This window comes from Pongo abelii, chromosome 16 (assembly GCF_028885655.2).
Source record: "Pongo abelii isolate AG06213 chromosome 16, NHGRI_mPonAbe1-v2.0_pri, whole genome shotgun sequence".
Taxonomy (NCBI): domain Eukaryota; kingdom Metazoa; phylum Chordata; class Mammalia; order Primates; family Hominidae; genus Pongo; species Pongo abelii.
In genome coordinates, this window is record NC_072001.2 from 17,424,263 (window position 1) to 17,440,592 (window position 16,330).

General features: G+C 40.5%; 1 pseudogene; it reads left to right on the forward strand.

Moving 5' to 3' along the window:
• Positions 1–9,717, forward strand: part of LOC129050285 (ADAMTS-like protein 3) — a 122,119-nt pseudogene extending 112,402 nt beyond the window's left edge.
• The last annotated feature ends 6,613 nt before the right edge of the window (positions 9,718–16,330 follow it).

The following is a 16,330-nucleotide window of genomic DNA, read 5'->3' on the forward strand; positions in this document are numbered from 1 at the left end:
ACAGAACAATATCAAGTCTCAGAATCCTCCAGATATCTGCCAGCTGGCTTAGGAAGAAGTGTGCAAGTGGAAAAGGAAGCGTTCTCAGTGGATTTCATTTCCTGTTACTAAACTGCCCATTTCCTGTAAGCCTGGTTGAACGTAATTATGAATAGAGACCTTTCAGAAGACAAATTCTGTGAAATAAAGTGGTTTTCTGAAGATCCTACTAATACGACAGTGTGTTAATATCACTAATATATTAAGAGAGTAATTATTATAAAAAGGAATAAATTTATTGAAATTGCAAGATACTTTTTTCCTTTGATTAATATACTGCTAGTTTAGTTTTCTATATTTTCAAATAGAACTGGGGAATTTGTGTCATAGATATTCTTGACAAAGAGATGGTGGCTGAATTTTTGGGAATGGTTGATAACACTTGATATTTTTAGTTTCCAATTTGGAAGAGCTCTGTCTTTTGGGATGTCAAATATTATATTCATCAATTAATGAATGTGTGAATTTATTATAGAAATGATATTCTCACAATGATTTCATTTGTAGTGATGGATTTAAAGAGATAATGCCCTATGACCACTTCCAACCTCTTCCTCAGCGAGTGATATGTTTCCTTTTCCTTTTTGCAATTTAAGTAGTTTGCAAGGAATTGTAGCATCTGTAGCAATAGCCTAAAATGTATGAGGGTTAGATATTAGACACTTTATAGAGCTAAGGGAAAACAGACTTCAACTCAATAATAGGAAAAATCTTTCTAAGAATTAGATGGAATAGGCTGCCTCAAAAGATGATGTTTCCCATCGCTGGAGCTATCAAGCGTATCTTGGACAACTGAGTATTATAGCAGGAGCTCAAGTGTTGCAATTAATCAGAAATTTTAATCCCCTTTTATCATGAAAAGAGTAGTATGGTCCTTCCTGACTCTGAGGTTCTGTGATTCTCTAATAATATTGTCCATTAGTATTTTACAGTTTAGAGGCAGTTTGAAGATGCAGCCACACTGTATATTTTAATTGATTTAATTTTCACAATGGTCTGATGAAGGGTAAATAGGGAAGGTATATTATTCCCAGTTGACAAAAACCCCAGATGTGAGGAGCTAAGTACCTTGTGACTAAAATTTGTGTGTGGCAGTTAAGAATAAAGTCTTGGCCGGGTGTGGTGGCACATGCCTGTAATCCCAGCACTTTGGGAGGCTAAGGCGGATGGATCACTTGAGGTCAGGGGTTCAAGACCAGCCTGGCCAACATGGCGAAACCCCATCTCTACTAAAATGTACAAAAATTAGCCGGCCGTGGTGGCAGGTGCCTGTAATCCCAGCTACTTGGGAGGCTGAAGCAGGAGAATAGCTTGAACCCAGGAGGCAGAGGTTGCAGTGAGCCAAGATCTTGCCACTGCACTCCAGCCTGGGCGACAGAAAGAGACTCCATCTTAAAAAAAATAAATTAATTAAAATTAAAAAAAAGGCCGGGCATGGTGGCTCACGCCTGTAATCCCAGCACTTTGGGAGGCTGAGGCACGCGGATCATGAGGTCAGGAGTTCTAGATGAGCTTGGCCAACATGGTGAAACCCTGTCTATACTAAAAATACAAAAATTAGCCTGGCATGGTGGCACGCCTGTAATCCCAGCTAGTAGGGAGGCTGAGGCAGAATTGCTTGAACCCGGGAGGCAGAGGTTGCAGTGAGCCAAGATTGCACCATTGCACTCCAGCATGGGTTACAGAGCAAGACTCTGTCTCAAAAAAAAAAAAAAAGTGTAAAGTCTTATGACTCCCAGTCCCAGGCTCATTCAGCTGAACCACACCTGATACCTTAAGGCCATACTTTTTGCCACCATCTTTGCAAACTTCAAACAAACAACAAATAAATAATATAATTTTGTTTGCTTTTGAGCTGGGAACATAATCCTTGGACTGCATGTTCCGTGTCCTGTGGAGGAGGGATTTGGAGACGGAGCTTTGTGTGTGTGGAGGAATCCATGCATGGAGAGATATTGCAGGCAGAAGAATGAAAGTGCATGTACGTACCCAAACCCAAGGTTATGCAAACTTGTAATCTGTTTGATTGCCCCAAGTGGATTGCTATGGAGGGGTCTCAGGTAAGATTTGAGAATGCCACTTTTAATTAATTCTCATATTTTAAGGGGTATTTTCTATATGCCCACCATGGTACTAGACAGCACGGAGACAAAAAAAAGTGGTAAAAGAGCATGGTTCCTACTCCAAAGAGCTTAGGAAGACAGTTGGAGGACAAGGTAAGAAAGACCAGAAGCATCAAGGTACGCAAGAATAATTAATATTAAGGACATTAATAATAATATTTCCATGTAATTATCAGCATAATTAATATTAAGTACCGTAAAGAACAAATCTGTAAAGAACAAATGTTGAAGCAGAGTCAATCAGGAAGTATTTGTTGCCCTTGTGTTGCCTAATCCATCTTTGAATAATTTAAACAAGCAAGAATTAAAATTTAAATTGTTTAAATTCTTTGAAGAATGTAAACAAACAAGAACCTGAGAAACATCACTGGGTTAGGGTTAGTGTTAGGGAGATGGCCAAACAGAGATGGCTGAGCAAAGGCAGTAATGACAAGAAGTGACTCAAAGTTGAAGATTTGAAGAGATGACCCATGTTACTAAGAACTGAGAGATGAAGTTGGAAATGCTGACACGACATGAAAGTGTGTGTCCTTGATCCAGTAGCTACTAAGAACCTTCATAATTTTTGTGGAGACATAATATATTTTAAGTAATTGAGGCAAGATAGCCTAACATTGGGAAAGACCAGAGGTGGGCAGCCTATTTAGAAATCATCCATGGGGTCAAGTTGTATGAAAAAAGAAAAGAGAAGAAGGAAAACACTCCAGAGGTATAACAAGGTTCATGTCAAATTAGCGTAGTTTTCACTTTCTAAAGAGATGACTGAGTAAGCCTCCAGAACAAATAAAATGCAGCTGGATTAGTCAAAGATGAAAAATGCAGACATTGATATTTAATAATTTAATCTTAATCCTTTAATTTTCTAGAGAGTGAGGTGTAGTTGACTCAAGTTTCTCCAGCTTTCTTAAGTGATTTCCACACTTAAGTTCAACATATACATGCATTAATATATCTATTCATGTATTTATTCAATGCGTCAGCTACCGTGCTAAGAAGTAAATACAACTTGCTCCTACCACCCAAAAGCTTAGAATCTAGTTGCACAGACATGCATGCAAACAACGTTGTGATACAGTATTGTATTGTGCATGAGTAGCGTCATGTGCCTAGTACTTCAGAGACACAAGGTGGAATGATTCACTCCACCTGAAGGTGTCAGGAAAGCTTCAGAAAGGAGGTAGCACTTGAACTTGAAGGACAAGTGAGTGTCAGGTGAAGACCATATCAATCTTTTTCTCATATCCCCAGACTAAACATCATCACCCTGTAGAACTTTATTCAAACTTGCTAGGGAAGAAGTTATCAATTAATTTTTGGTCACATACTCCCTAAAAAGAAGATTAGAGAGTTATGCATTTCTTCACATATATTTAGGTTGACATTTGAAATTTCCTATCACAAGTTTAAATAATTACAAAGAATATCATTTCAACATGTTGTGAATGTTGACATTTTAAAATAAGAGTGTTGCAGCATTCAAAAAAATCTGTCTAGTGGAATTTAAATGCCATGATAATTTCTGTCTTTGCCATCTTTCATTTAAAAAATACAGGGGTGACCTCTTCTTTAACAATTTGGATGTTGTGCATATTTCTCCCTTTGAACTCACATTTACAATCAACTCTCCCCACAGAATTTTATTCTAATATAACGTATTTTTATGCTTTAAAGTCTTTTTTTATTACACTATTCTACTTCTCTCCAAGAAAATATATATGATCATTGAAATTAATTTATTTTACTTTCCTGTGGCCATAAGGCCCTAAGTATTTAAAATATTCCTCTGAATTGAGTAAATTTTAATACACAGTCAAAATAACGTATATATATATATATATATTTCAAAGTTCGGTAAATAAGAATAACACATAAAAATTGCATTTCCTTTGAATACACAGTTCATCATGTACATGCATTAATATATCTTGATAGAAGATAAGTGGAGCTTAAAAACTAGTCCATATATTCATCATCAGAATGAGCCATGTGTTCAGCAATGATTTTATTGTTAATTTTTACTATTGGTTTCTTATTTTGTTTTGTTTGGCTTTGCATGTGTACACTGGGAAAGCTTGTTCACATAAATCAATAGACCGGGATGGAAGGATTTTATTTTAGCAAGGTCGTTTTGTTCTTTGAACTCCTGAGTTATGTGCCAAAATTCATGTGATGGTCTAGCATCAAAAATTATTTTTAAGGATCTTTCTGCTGGCAATTTAAGTCCTCTTTCTATTTTGTTGAAAGCAAAAAATATCATCTCAGCTGCAAAAGGATTTGTTATCGAGACATTAGGGACTTTCATTTTTTCAGCCCCCAATCAACATTATTTCTACAACTGCAGAGCTTGTTTTCAGCTCTCTGAAGTCCTAGCCATATGTTTTATGTTGGCTTTAGAGCTTTTATATCACCCTCCATCCCCATAAATACCATGACTTCATCATTATGCATATTATCAGAGTAGAGGATGTTAACTAGCTCTTCTCATTCACCGTACTTCACCCTTAATACTTTTCACTTTTTTCAAAAATCAAATATATTCTCAGTGATGTGGATTTTCCATCATCGAGGACATATGCAGCTCCGCAGAGGAGTTCTGGAACCGTTGTAAACACTGACAGTGCCATTGGGGAAGTGTCCAGCTTCCCAGAAGGGTGGTTTAAAAGGAGAGGATACTCCTTTGGATTAACCAGTTGTAGTATAGTTATATCTTGTACTGTTTTCTTTCTCTTTGGGTGAATTTTTTTCTTTCATGGCTAAAACAGCCACTCAAGATTATATATATCTCAAATTGATAAACTTGGGGGTAGGTGAGTCAATTTTCCAAAAACGGTAATCTCAAGCTTCACTGAACTCATTAAAGTATTTGTTCAGTGGTTTCAAGAGTGGCATCATGAACTAGAGAGATTTCCCAATATTCTGCCTGATGTGCATACACTGAGAAAAGTCTCCATATCCTCGAAACATATCTTTGAAACTTGTCCCTAGCAATACACAGGTACAAAGTGCTTAGAGGGTCAGAAAATACTTTTCAAGCTTCTTAAAGCAGTGGCTTGGCCATGGCTTTGGCAATAGATGGCTCTGGGAGGGAATTCCACTCTGCCTGTTAGGAACTGTGTGACCTTGAGCAAGATCCTTAGATGGTGGGCCGTTTGCTTATCTGTTCAATAAACCTGAAGCTACTGACCTGGAAGTGGGTCAGGAGGATTCATGAGATAACAAATGAAGGAGGTGCCTGTCCCATAGCAGGTAACCAAAGGCAACCAAGAACTCTCAGCCCCTCCCTGGGGTGGATCCAGAATGGGTGGGGTCTGAAGTTTGTACAGATTGGAGGGGACTCCTCAAAAACAAGAATATAAAACACAAATATTGAGTATTGAAGGGAATGTTTATTTAGAATCAGAAAGGAAATTATAAGAAATTACGAATTTTAGAAAGATGACAACAACCACATTGTGAACTCTGGACTTAATATTAATATTTAATAATGATATATTAAATGATGTATTAGTTATGTTAATGATGTATTAATACGGGTTCATCAGTTGTAACAATGGCACCACACTAAGGCAAGATGTTAATAATAGGGAAAATCATAGGGGGAAAAGGGGGTGAAGGGGAATATTGGGGCTCTCTGTACTGTCTGCTCAATATTTCTGTAAACCCAATATGGTCCTCAAAAAATATAGTCTATCAATTTTTTTAAATGCATACATGTATATACTCCCCAACATGCAGATTATATTAGCCCATTCTCACACTGCTATGAAGATACTACCAGAGACTGGTTAATTTATAAATGAAAGAGGTTTAATTGACTCACAGTTCCACATGTCTGGGGAGGCCTCAGGAAACTTACAATGATGGTGGAGGGTGAAATAGAAGCAAGTACCTTCTTCACAAGGCAGTAGGAGAGGGAGAGAGAGCATGAAGGGGGAAGAGCCCTTTATAAAACCATCAGATCTTAGGAGAACTCACTCACTATCATGAGACCAGGATGGGGAAAACTGCCCCCATGATCCAATCACCCTCTACCAGGCCCCTCCCATGACAAGTGGGGATTATGGGAATTACAATTCAAGATGAGATTTGGGTGGGGACACAGAGCCAAACCATAACACAGATAAATTTGAAAAGCTATTCTAGATTTTTATATGACATGAAAACATTCCACTCATAGGCAAGAGTAACTTTCAAATCATAAACAAATAATCCAAGAAAAAAATGCTGACAACACAAACTTCACAAAAATTCAGGGAAAAATAGCATAATGTTTTTATTAACTTTAACTGTGGCAGTTATAGATGTATCGGGATACATCGATAGTATTTTTTTCTGTAGTGTTTGGCTGAATACTCTTTGATGGCCTCGTTATATGAGAGCAGTTTTGCAAGACTGACTTTTATAGACGGAATAGAAAAATAATCCTCTGGCATAATTCATCAGAATTGTATTATATTTTTATTGACAGTTCAGAAAGGTTTCATTCATCTTCAAAAATTATTTTGGGTAGGGTCATGTAAACTTTTAATCAAACTTGAGAAAACTTCTAACAAGTTTCTTTGATATTTGAGCAGTAAGATTTCAAGGCATTTGTAATTTTCTTGAATTACGATCTCACCTTAAATACTTTTTGAATTGAGAAGTGGAACAAGGTTGTACAAAAGAGGGGCCCTGAAATACAAGCATCACAGAAAATTAGCCTCTGTACCCTTCCTTACATAATATTTGTCTAAAAGTCTTTTGTGTTTAATATTTATGTAGTTCATGGCTCTCCTTTGCATATGATACAATAATGCCTTTGTGGTTGTCTTAAAAGAAATGCATTGGCTTCTCTTTTCTTCTTTGAAGTGCATGGTGACTTGTGGCCGAGGGTTACGGTACCGGGTTGTTGTGTGTATTAACCACCGTGGAGAGCATGTTGGGGGCTGCGATCCACAACTGAAGTTACACGTCAAAGAAGAATGTGTCATTTCCATCCTGTGTTATGAACCAAAAGGTAAGTCTGTGGTGCATTGTAAATTCAAATCAAATGGTATTTCCAGCTCCCATTCCAATATTGTAGCATTTCCCTTTCAACGTACTACTTTCTTATAAAAATTGTTTTATTGACAGATTGCAATAGACCTTCCCATCTAGATAAAGAAGTTAGATATATGTGAATTATTCATCTGGAGGGAAAACTGAGCTCCTGTTGATTCAGTACAGATGGAGTAGCTCCTATTTAGTTTTATACTAACATTTCTTGGTGGACATAAGAAAATTAAATGCAGTCCCTCCCTTGAAGAAAAAGAATGGCGGGGGGGAGATTGAAAAAGGAGGGGAAGGAAAAGTAGAAGGAGGAAAAGACAGAAGAGCAAGAAAAGGAGGAAGAAGTAGAGGAGGAGGAGGAAATTATTCTTTTCCCAAGATTCTCATTCTTCTTTATAGCTACCTTTCCACTGGAGTGTAAGATTTTTGAGGGAGGAATGATGTCATCTTTATCATGTGTACTAATGCATGGAATGAATGAAAACTTCCAGTTCCCAGTGGGGATCTATGGATGCATTTATAATCTCTCCAGTAGTTCACATTTGTTCCACATGAAAGAGCAGAAATGGGTAGCATCCATGGATAGGAGGATTTGGCATCATCTCTCTGATATATGATCTTCTCTGTACATAATTATTTCCATGTTATTTAATGTTAACCATCCTCATGAAAAGTATCTTCCATCTTGAAATGGGAGAAAAGATTATTCCCAACTATTAGTAAGAAGGACTCCTCCTTAGTACTTGAGAGAGGATGGTAAAACTCTCTTGTTATTTCTGGGTTCATTATTCATACAAATAGCCTCTTAGACATTCAACAAATATTTTTGAGTATGTCTATCTTGCAGAAAAATCACTAGTTGCCATGACAGGTACAAACATTGACTACGTAACTCCATCAGTGAAGTCTTTTTTCCTTCCTTCTGCATTTATGATACTTTCATAGCCACTTTCATAGTGTCCATAGTTTCCTTGAAGCACCCTAAAGTTATTTTTATTTCTCACTTCATAGATAGATTATTCCCTTCTTCACATCAAGGAGGCTTCAAAGGACAGAAAGGGGCAACAGTTTGTTCCTCCATGCCAGATGTAATTGGTAATCATCTCCCTCAACAACTACAACAATAGTAAAAGTTTGAGTAAACTATAACACAGATTCTTTCATCCCCTCCAACTTTCTTAACTTTCATGTTATTTGCCTTTCTCTATTAATTTTTGCATTCCATGGGCAAAAATAAAATGTGACCAAAGACAGCAAGCTGATATGGTTGAAGTAAGAGCTTCAAAGTATGAACAACAGAAATTGGTATTGATTTATAAACGGCATTTTTATGTTAACTTTGACAGCAGATTCAACTGTATCGTGTGATCATTTTGGTTGCATTTTAATAATGTACTAATTTTTAAAAACTACAGCAGAAATGTTTAATTCATTCCAGCAGCCACCTAATGTATTGTACTAAGGAACTCAACTTGCATTTGAAAAATATGACCTCTTTATAAATGAAATCTTCAGCCAATATGATCATCTATCCAACTCCTTAATGATTAATAGTAATTAAGCTCATTCTTTATGTTCTCTTTTTCTTAGAAAAAAGTCCAGTGGAAGCGAAATTGCCTTGGCTGAAACAAGCACAAGAACTAAAAGAGTCCAGAATAGCAACAGAAGAACCAACGTGCTTCCGGGACCTTTTGTGGGAGTAATCAGGGCATAGCCAGTTAACATGATATATGTAATTTTTGTACTCATTGGAGTACAGTGATACATTTAATATCCAAATGACCCGGATTTACAGACTCTAGAGAGCTTGAGCTGGCTAGAATTTTTCTTTATTTCACAATTCAGCAGTCCTCCTTTGGCAGTTTCTCTGAGCAGCACAGAAAAGACAGTGTTACTTAACTCAAAGCAGATCCAGTGGTCTGCTACCCTTAAGAGATTGGGGATAATTTCTAGGTTTTAACACATGTGATTTGACCATGAACCGTCATAGTATCATACAAATAAACCAATCATTCCATGGGTAAGTCATGGTCAGTCTCTATCAAATCAGTTAAGTTGAAATGCATTAGTCGCCTGAGTGATCGTAGGGAAATGGAAAGAACAAGGTACTAAGAGTATTGGAGCTTAGAACCACCCCTGCTAACTACATGACGTTAGACAAGTCTAATTTTTCTGTGTCTCATTCTCCTTACCTATAAAAGGAGCAGGTTGGGCTTGATCTCTCCAGGGTTCATTCCAACTTAAAAATCCAATAACTACCATCTGCATGTGATTTGATGGATCTGGATTGTAACAGTGCCAGTGGAAATTAAGAATCAAGAGGAAATCAAAGAAGCATTCTGGAGGTAGTTATATAGGGACAAAAAGAGAGCAAGAAATCAAAGGTGCTCTGAGATTTCTAGTCCAGGAATCTGTAAGAACAACAGCACCAATGATAGACTCAAGTAATTGAACAGAACGGCTGGTTCTATGTCAAACATGTTAAGTCTTTCGTGCTGACAGGCTATCTATGAAGAGAGCAATTCCCAGAGCATCAGGGGAAAAGGGGTCTCAGCAGTAATCTGGCCACTTTCCCTCTCGGAGCAGGCATTTCTTCTTCAACACCTTCAGCAATGAACAGAGTTCACTGCATTAAGAGACACCACATTCTTGTGTTGAGCAACACAAGTTATTTGCAAGATCTTTTTCTTCTGATGAGACAGAATAGACCTCCCAATTTGTGTTCTCTGAAGCAGAAAAAAATACATCTATGCCCCATCCCATGTGACAAATTTTCACAAATATGAAGAAAGCTGCCATGGATCCCGAGAGCTTTGTCTTTCCCAAGTTCATCATTCTTAGCCTTTTCAGCAGTCTTCATGCACTGTTGTTTTTAGATCCTTTCACAACCTCCTGTGCTTTTCAGAACCCACTCTCATTTGTCAATCTCCCTTTTAACTGTGGTCCAGCCCAGTGGTGAGCCCCAGGGCAGTGTGGGTTACTTCTCTTTGAGAAGGCACATGTGGCAAAGTGATGTGGGCCAACATAGCTGACACATCACACTCATGACAGGCACAGACTTCTCCACGTGGACCACTGTCAGTGCTGGCTGTGACCACAGAAGAAACTGTGGACCATGTGAGGGTGAATGGCTTCACAGTATTTGAGTAAAAAGAGAAGAGTGTTGGGCTCCTGAAAGAAGCTTGGAGATTTAGAGGAAGAGGGGGAATCAAAAGAGGAAGATGGTGAGGAAGTAAAGTAGTGAAGAGAGGGAGGAGTATGATCCAAGGAAGCTTATTATTCCAGAGACCAAAGGAGGAAGGAGTTTAAGGAGGCAAGCAGCAGATAGGATTCAAATCTCACAGAAAGACAAGGAAAATCCATGAGGAAAGAGAAAAGTCTGCTTTGATTAACAAGAAAGACTTTTTCAGTGAATTTTAGAGTAGTAGCATTCAAAGGGTAGAGAATAAAACATTGTGGATATTTCAGAAATAAATTTCCAAAAAAGAAGGAAATGGAGCAATGGGTATTTGAGTACTAAAGAAGGAGCAAAGATTGGTAGTCAAGCTGATGGAAAAGTGTATATGTATGTGTTTGTTGTTTTTCATTTTGAAGTTAGGGCAGTCTTAAACAAATTAAAAAGATAGGGTTTTGCACAAGTCAGTTAGTATCTGTAGACCTTCCAACTGTACAAGGAAAGCATGAGGCTAAATGCTGCTGGAACCTTCTCACATCTCTGATCACCTACAATCCTGTAAGGGAAGGAGTCTATAGAAAGAAAAGGGTTTGAGACACTTGAGAGAGAGTGTGTGTAGTTGTCACAGAAGGCAGGTCACAGAGTCCTCTGACTAGAATGATGGGTCCTACCAAGATCTTTTGTTTTCAAAACACAGTTAGATGACAGTTGATAGTCCTTCTATATGTCCTCTTTCCGTTAATAGGATTGCAGTCCATCCAGTTCCCCAGACTAGAAGTGTGGAGTCTTTCTTGGCTCATTCTCATTCTTCTCTGATGTGTAATTAGCCACTGAGTTGTGCCCACTATATTTACTAAAATCTTTCTTGGTTCCAGCTCCTCCTCTCCATCCAAACTACCATCCTTGTACAGGTCCTGAAATCAATTCCTAGGACACCTACAACAGCTTTCTAATTTGCTCCTGAATTGCTTCCCTCAAATCCACCCCTACACAACACGGCCACCAGAGCAGTCTATCTAGGTAGGGCACAAGTCTAATTCTTTTTGTTTTTTTTTGAAACAGAGTCTCACTCTGTTGCCCAGGCTGGCGTGCAGTGGTGCGATCTCTGCTCACTGCAACCTCCGCCTTCTGGGTTCAAGCGATTCTCCTGCCTCAGCCTCCTGAATAGCTGGATTACAGGCATGTGCCACCATGTCAGGCTAATTTTTTGTATTTTTAGTAGAGACGGGGTTTCACCATGTTAGCCAGGATGGTCTCGATCTCCTGAGCTCATGATCCACCCACTTCGGCCCCACAAAGTGCTGGGATTACAGGTGTGAGCCACCGCACCTGGCCAAGTCTAATTCTTTCTTTGCAATGTTCAGAATATCCAAATGTCTCCCCATCACTCAAAGATTTGTGTGGGTTCATACGTCCAATGGGACTTGGCAGGGTATTACTTTTCCTGGTCCCCAGCCTCATGTCTGGCCACCTCCTTTTTTTTTTTTTTGCCTTGAGTGGGATGCTCCAGGCACACTGACTTTCAGGCTGTTTCTTGCCCACAGCAAGCTGCCTCTTGCTTCCTCTTTAATCACACTCCCCTCTTAATTGGGAGTGGCCCCACCTGTTAAGTCTTTTTCTGTAACTTTATTTTTAATCATAGAAAATTGCAAACTATTTAAAAGAGGAGAAAACAGTGTAATGAACCCCCATGTCATGTCCATAATCCAGTATCAACAATTATCAACCCAGGGCCACTCTTGTTTCATTGAAACCATCACCACTGCCACTACCCCCTGAGCATTTTTGAAGCAAACACAGACAGCACATCATTTCATTCATAATTATGTATCTCTAAAAGAAGTCTTTAAAAAAATAATCAAAATACCATTTTTGAAATGCTATCCTGAATACTTCTATGCTATTCTAATATTTCTATCCTGAAGTGTTTGATCATCATCTTTTGTCTTTGTAATAAAACCCTCTAACTTAATGACAGGAACCACAGTTTTCTCGACATAGTAATTTTTCCCTTTTATTACAGTGGTTTCTGTGTAACAACCTGTCATGTCCCTCTCCAAGCCCCTCCCCTTTTTGCCCTGCTTCTAGAATGTACAGAACTGAGTGTAGTGTTTAGTTGCAGTAATGAACTGAGCAGAGGTCTGAAGTGTGCTTCTCTAGTCCTCTGTAGCACTCATTTATCACCATACCTATGGCATCCTGGCATTTGCGTGGGTGCAGCCCAGGTGTTTGCTGCCCCTCCTGGTTTTCAGTGATGTTTCTGTTCTGGTCGGTGCTGTGGGGCGTGGCCTCGTGTATGTCTTAGGCTGTCGAGGTGTCCCAGCGTATGGTTTTGCATTTGCCTCTCCGGGGTCCTGAGGGTTCTGTAGGTTTCACAGACTCTAGGTGAGTGTCGGTGGTCATTTCCTGACCTGTGATATCTATACCTAGATGAGTGGTGTGCTTTTGATTTCACTTCTACTCCCAGGGCAAGGCCGGGTCTCTGATTTCTCGTGGGGCCTCTTGCTACCCAGAGCCTGGGACGGGCAGTGTGTTGCCCCCTGGCTGTGGTTGGCTGGCAGGCAGGTGATCCTGAGTGGCTCCCAGCCTTCTGCAGGAAGCTCGGGTTCAGTGGGTCGTTGTGTGCATTCCCGTGTGGGAGGTTGTGCTGAAGCCTGGCGGCTTGGCTCTGCTTTCAGAGCCCAGAACCTCTTGATTCCTGCTGTGTGTGCCCATGTGAATTTCGGTTTTGCACTTGAGGAGTTTCCTTGTGTACTCTCAGCTCCACAATCTAATTTTTAGCAGATTTTTTTTTTTTTAAGACAGGGTGTCACTTTGTCACCCTAGCTGGAATGCAGTGGTGCAGTCTTGGCCTGCCAGGTTCAAGTGATTCTCCTGCCTCAGCCTCTCAAGTAGCTGGGACTACAGGTGTGTACCATCACACCTGGCTGATTTTTTTATAGAGATGGGGTTTCATCATGTTGGCCAGGCTGGTCTTGAACTCCTGATCTCAAGTAATCTTCCCACCTTGGCCTCCCAAAGTGCTGGGATTACAGGCATGAGCCACCGCCTGTGGCAGCTTTTGTGGTTACATTGTAGCCATTATTTGTGTTTGGTGCAGATGGTTGGGGTGGGGTGGAGGTTGCTGTTGCTAGTTGTTTAGCTCTTCTGCTGATCTTGAGCTTTTCCATATATGTGTTCATAGTGGGGTTACAAAAATTCCTCTAGAAAATACTTCAACTATTGTGGGTAAGAGTTTTTTTAGTCCAGTTTTTAAAAATACATAAGCTGAGAAGTTATTTTGTCTATTTAAATAATACTTCAAATTGAGTTTTATTCGGTGTTTAGTAAGACTTTGAAATTCACTCATTTTTAGGGGTTCTAAGTGAAAATTGTTTTTCTCCTTTCAGTTGCATGCTGCCATTAGTCACCAGGTTGACCCGGAATTCCTTGGTTTAGGTCTGGGCAGTGTCCTCCTGAACAGCCTGAAGCAGACGGTGGTGACCCTGGCCAGCAGCACAGGCGTGCTGAGCACCGTGCATTCAGCCTCCCAGGCCATGCTGCAGAGCGGCCGGTCTGTGCTGCTGCCCACTGCCGAGAAGCAGGCCTGGGCGCTCTCTGCTCTCCTGCCCTGCGCAGGTGGGCTCGGGGAAGGAACAGGAGACGGCATGGGTCAGGGTGCTGGGTGGGGATGGCATTTCACTCAAATTGGCACACACTTTCTAGTTCAGTTTCAGGCAATGAAGTGAACATAAGTCCAGGTTGTCGATTCATGATTGATCTTCTGGTGGGCAGCTTGATGGCTGCTGGAGGGTTGGAGTCAGCCTTACACGCAGCCATTACTGCGGAGATCCAGGTATGGCCTTGGAGGCACACGTGACCTGGTGGTGCGCTGAGATCGGAAATACCACACTCACACATGTGAAGAATAACTGCAAACAGTAAAACACTCAACTTTTATCATATCCAAGTATTTTCTTAAATTAAAATTATTTTATGTGTTAATTTTAAAAATTATTGAGATGATTTAATTGTGATAAAATACTGCATGTTGCCTGTTTCAGTGAAGTTAACAGATAACCTGTTACTCAGGTAGACCATTCCCGTCACCCGGAAAGATCCCTGTGCCCTTGGCACTTGCAGCCAGGATACTCCCCTCCCCTCAGATGAGATGCATTTCGCCTGCTCTGAGTGTCGCAGCAATATAACTGTATAGTATGCACTCTTTCCTGCCTGGCCTTGGAGAATGATTTTCAGATTCACTCACTGATGTGTCTATTGTGACTTCGTTTTTATTATTGGGAAGTTTTCCATTTTATGGGTGTAGTGCTCTTTGTTAGTTCATTCTCCTATTGAAGGACATTAAATTGTTTTTGGTTTTTGTTTTCTTTTTTTTTTTTTTTTTGAGACAGGGTCTTGCTCTGTCACCCAGGCTGTATACAGTGACCTGATCTTGGCTCACTGCAGCCTTGTCCTCCTAGGCTCACATGATCCTCCCACCTCAGCCTCCTGTGTTGCAGGGACCACAGGCATGTCACCATGCTGGGCTAGTTTTTTGATTTTTTTGTAGAGACAAGGTGTTACTGTGTTGCACAGGCTGGTCTCCAACTCCTGGGCTGGGGATCCCCCCACCTTGGCCTCCCAAAGTGTTGGGGTTACAAGCGTGAGCCACCACGTCCAGGCTTTCTTGTTTTTGGCTGTGTAGAGCTGCCACGATTGTGCTGTGAAAAAGTACTTTAGTGAACATATGTCCTCCCTTTGGGTAAACACTTGGAGTGGAATTTGTTAGGTTCTGGGGTCAGTGTGTGTTCATAGTTTCCCAAAGTGGCTCTGCCATTTACATTTGAGCCAGGACTTCTGTGTGTGAGAATTCTAGCTCCTTCTTGTCCTTACAGAGCAGCTGGATGCTGCGTGTGTGGGGCAGATCACATTGGGTTTTGTGAGAGCCAGTAGCAGGGTTAAGGATTTTAGGGACTTCACAGAAGGAGGCTGGAGAGCATCAGCAGAGGCAGCCTGGACCTTGGATCTGTAAACAGAAGACACTGTTTGAAACTGCACAACTGAGTTGGGATTTCCAACAGGGCAGGTGGAGCCCTGTGGGTAGGTGTGTGCGGCAGCCACAGAGGCTGGGATAGCTTGGCACTGGGGTCAGGGCTCAGCCAGCCTGTGTGTCTTCACACCTGGTAATGAGATCACTTGTAAACAATTTCTGTTTATGAATTACAGGATATTGAAGCCAAAAAAGAAGCACAGAAGGAAAAAGAAATTGATGAACAGGAAGCAAATGCCTCAGCATTTCATAGAAGCAGGACTCCATTGGATAAAGACCTTATTAATACGGGGATCTGTGAGTCTTCTGGCAAACAGTGTTTGCCTCTGGTTCAACTCATACAACAGCATCTTAGGTAAATCGTATTATCTGTATTGTATTGTGTTTTATTTATTTACTTTTTTTTGTATTTTTGAGACAGAGTTTCGCTCTTGTTGCCCAGGCTGGAGTGCGGTGGCGCGATCTTGACTCACCGCAACCTCCGCCTCCCAGGTTCAAGTAATTCTCCTGCCTCAGCCTCTCGAGCAGCTGGGATTACTGGCGTGCACCACCACGCCCCACTAATTTTGTAGTTTTAGTAGAGATGGGGTTTCTTCATGTTGGTCAGGCTGGTCTTGAACTCCCGACCTCAGGTGATCCACCCACCTTGGCCTCCCAAAATGTTCGGATTACAGGCATTAGCCACCATGCCTGGCCTATTTATTTTACTTACTAGCGTTTTTTTTTTTTTTTTTTTTTTTTGTGATGGAGTCTCTCTCTATCGTCCAGGCTGGAGTGCAGTGTCAACGATCTTGGCTCACTGCAACCTCCACCTCCTGGGTTCAAGCTATTCTCCTGCCTCAGCCTCCCGAGTAGCTGGGACTAGAGGTGTCTGCAACCACACCTGACTGATTTTTGTGTTTTTAGTAGAGATGGGGTTTTACCATATTGGTCAGG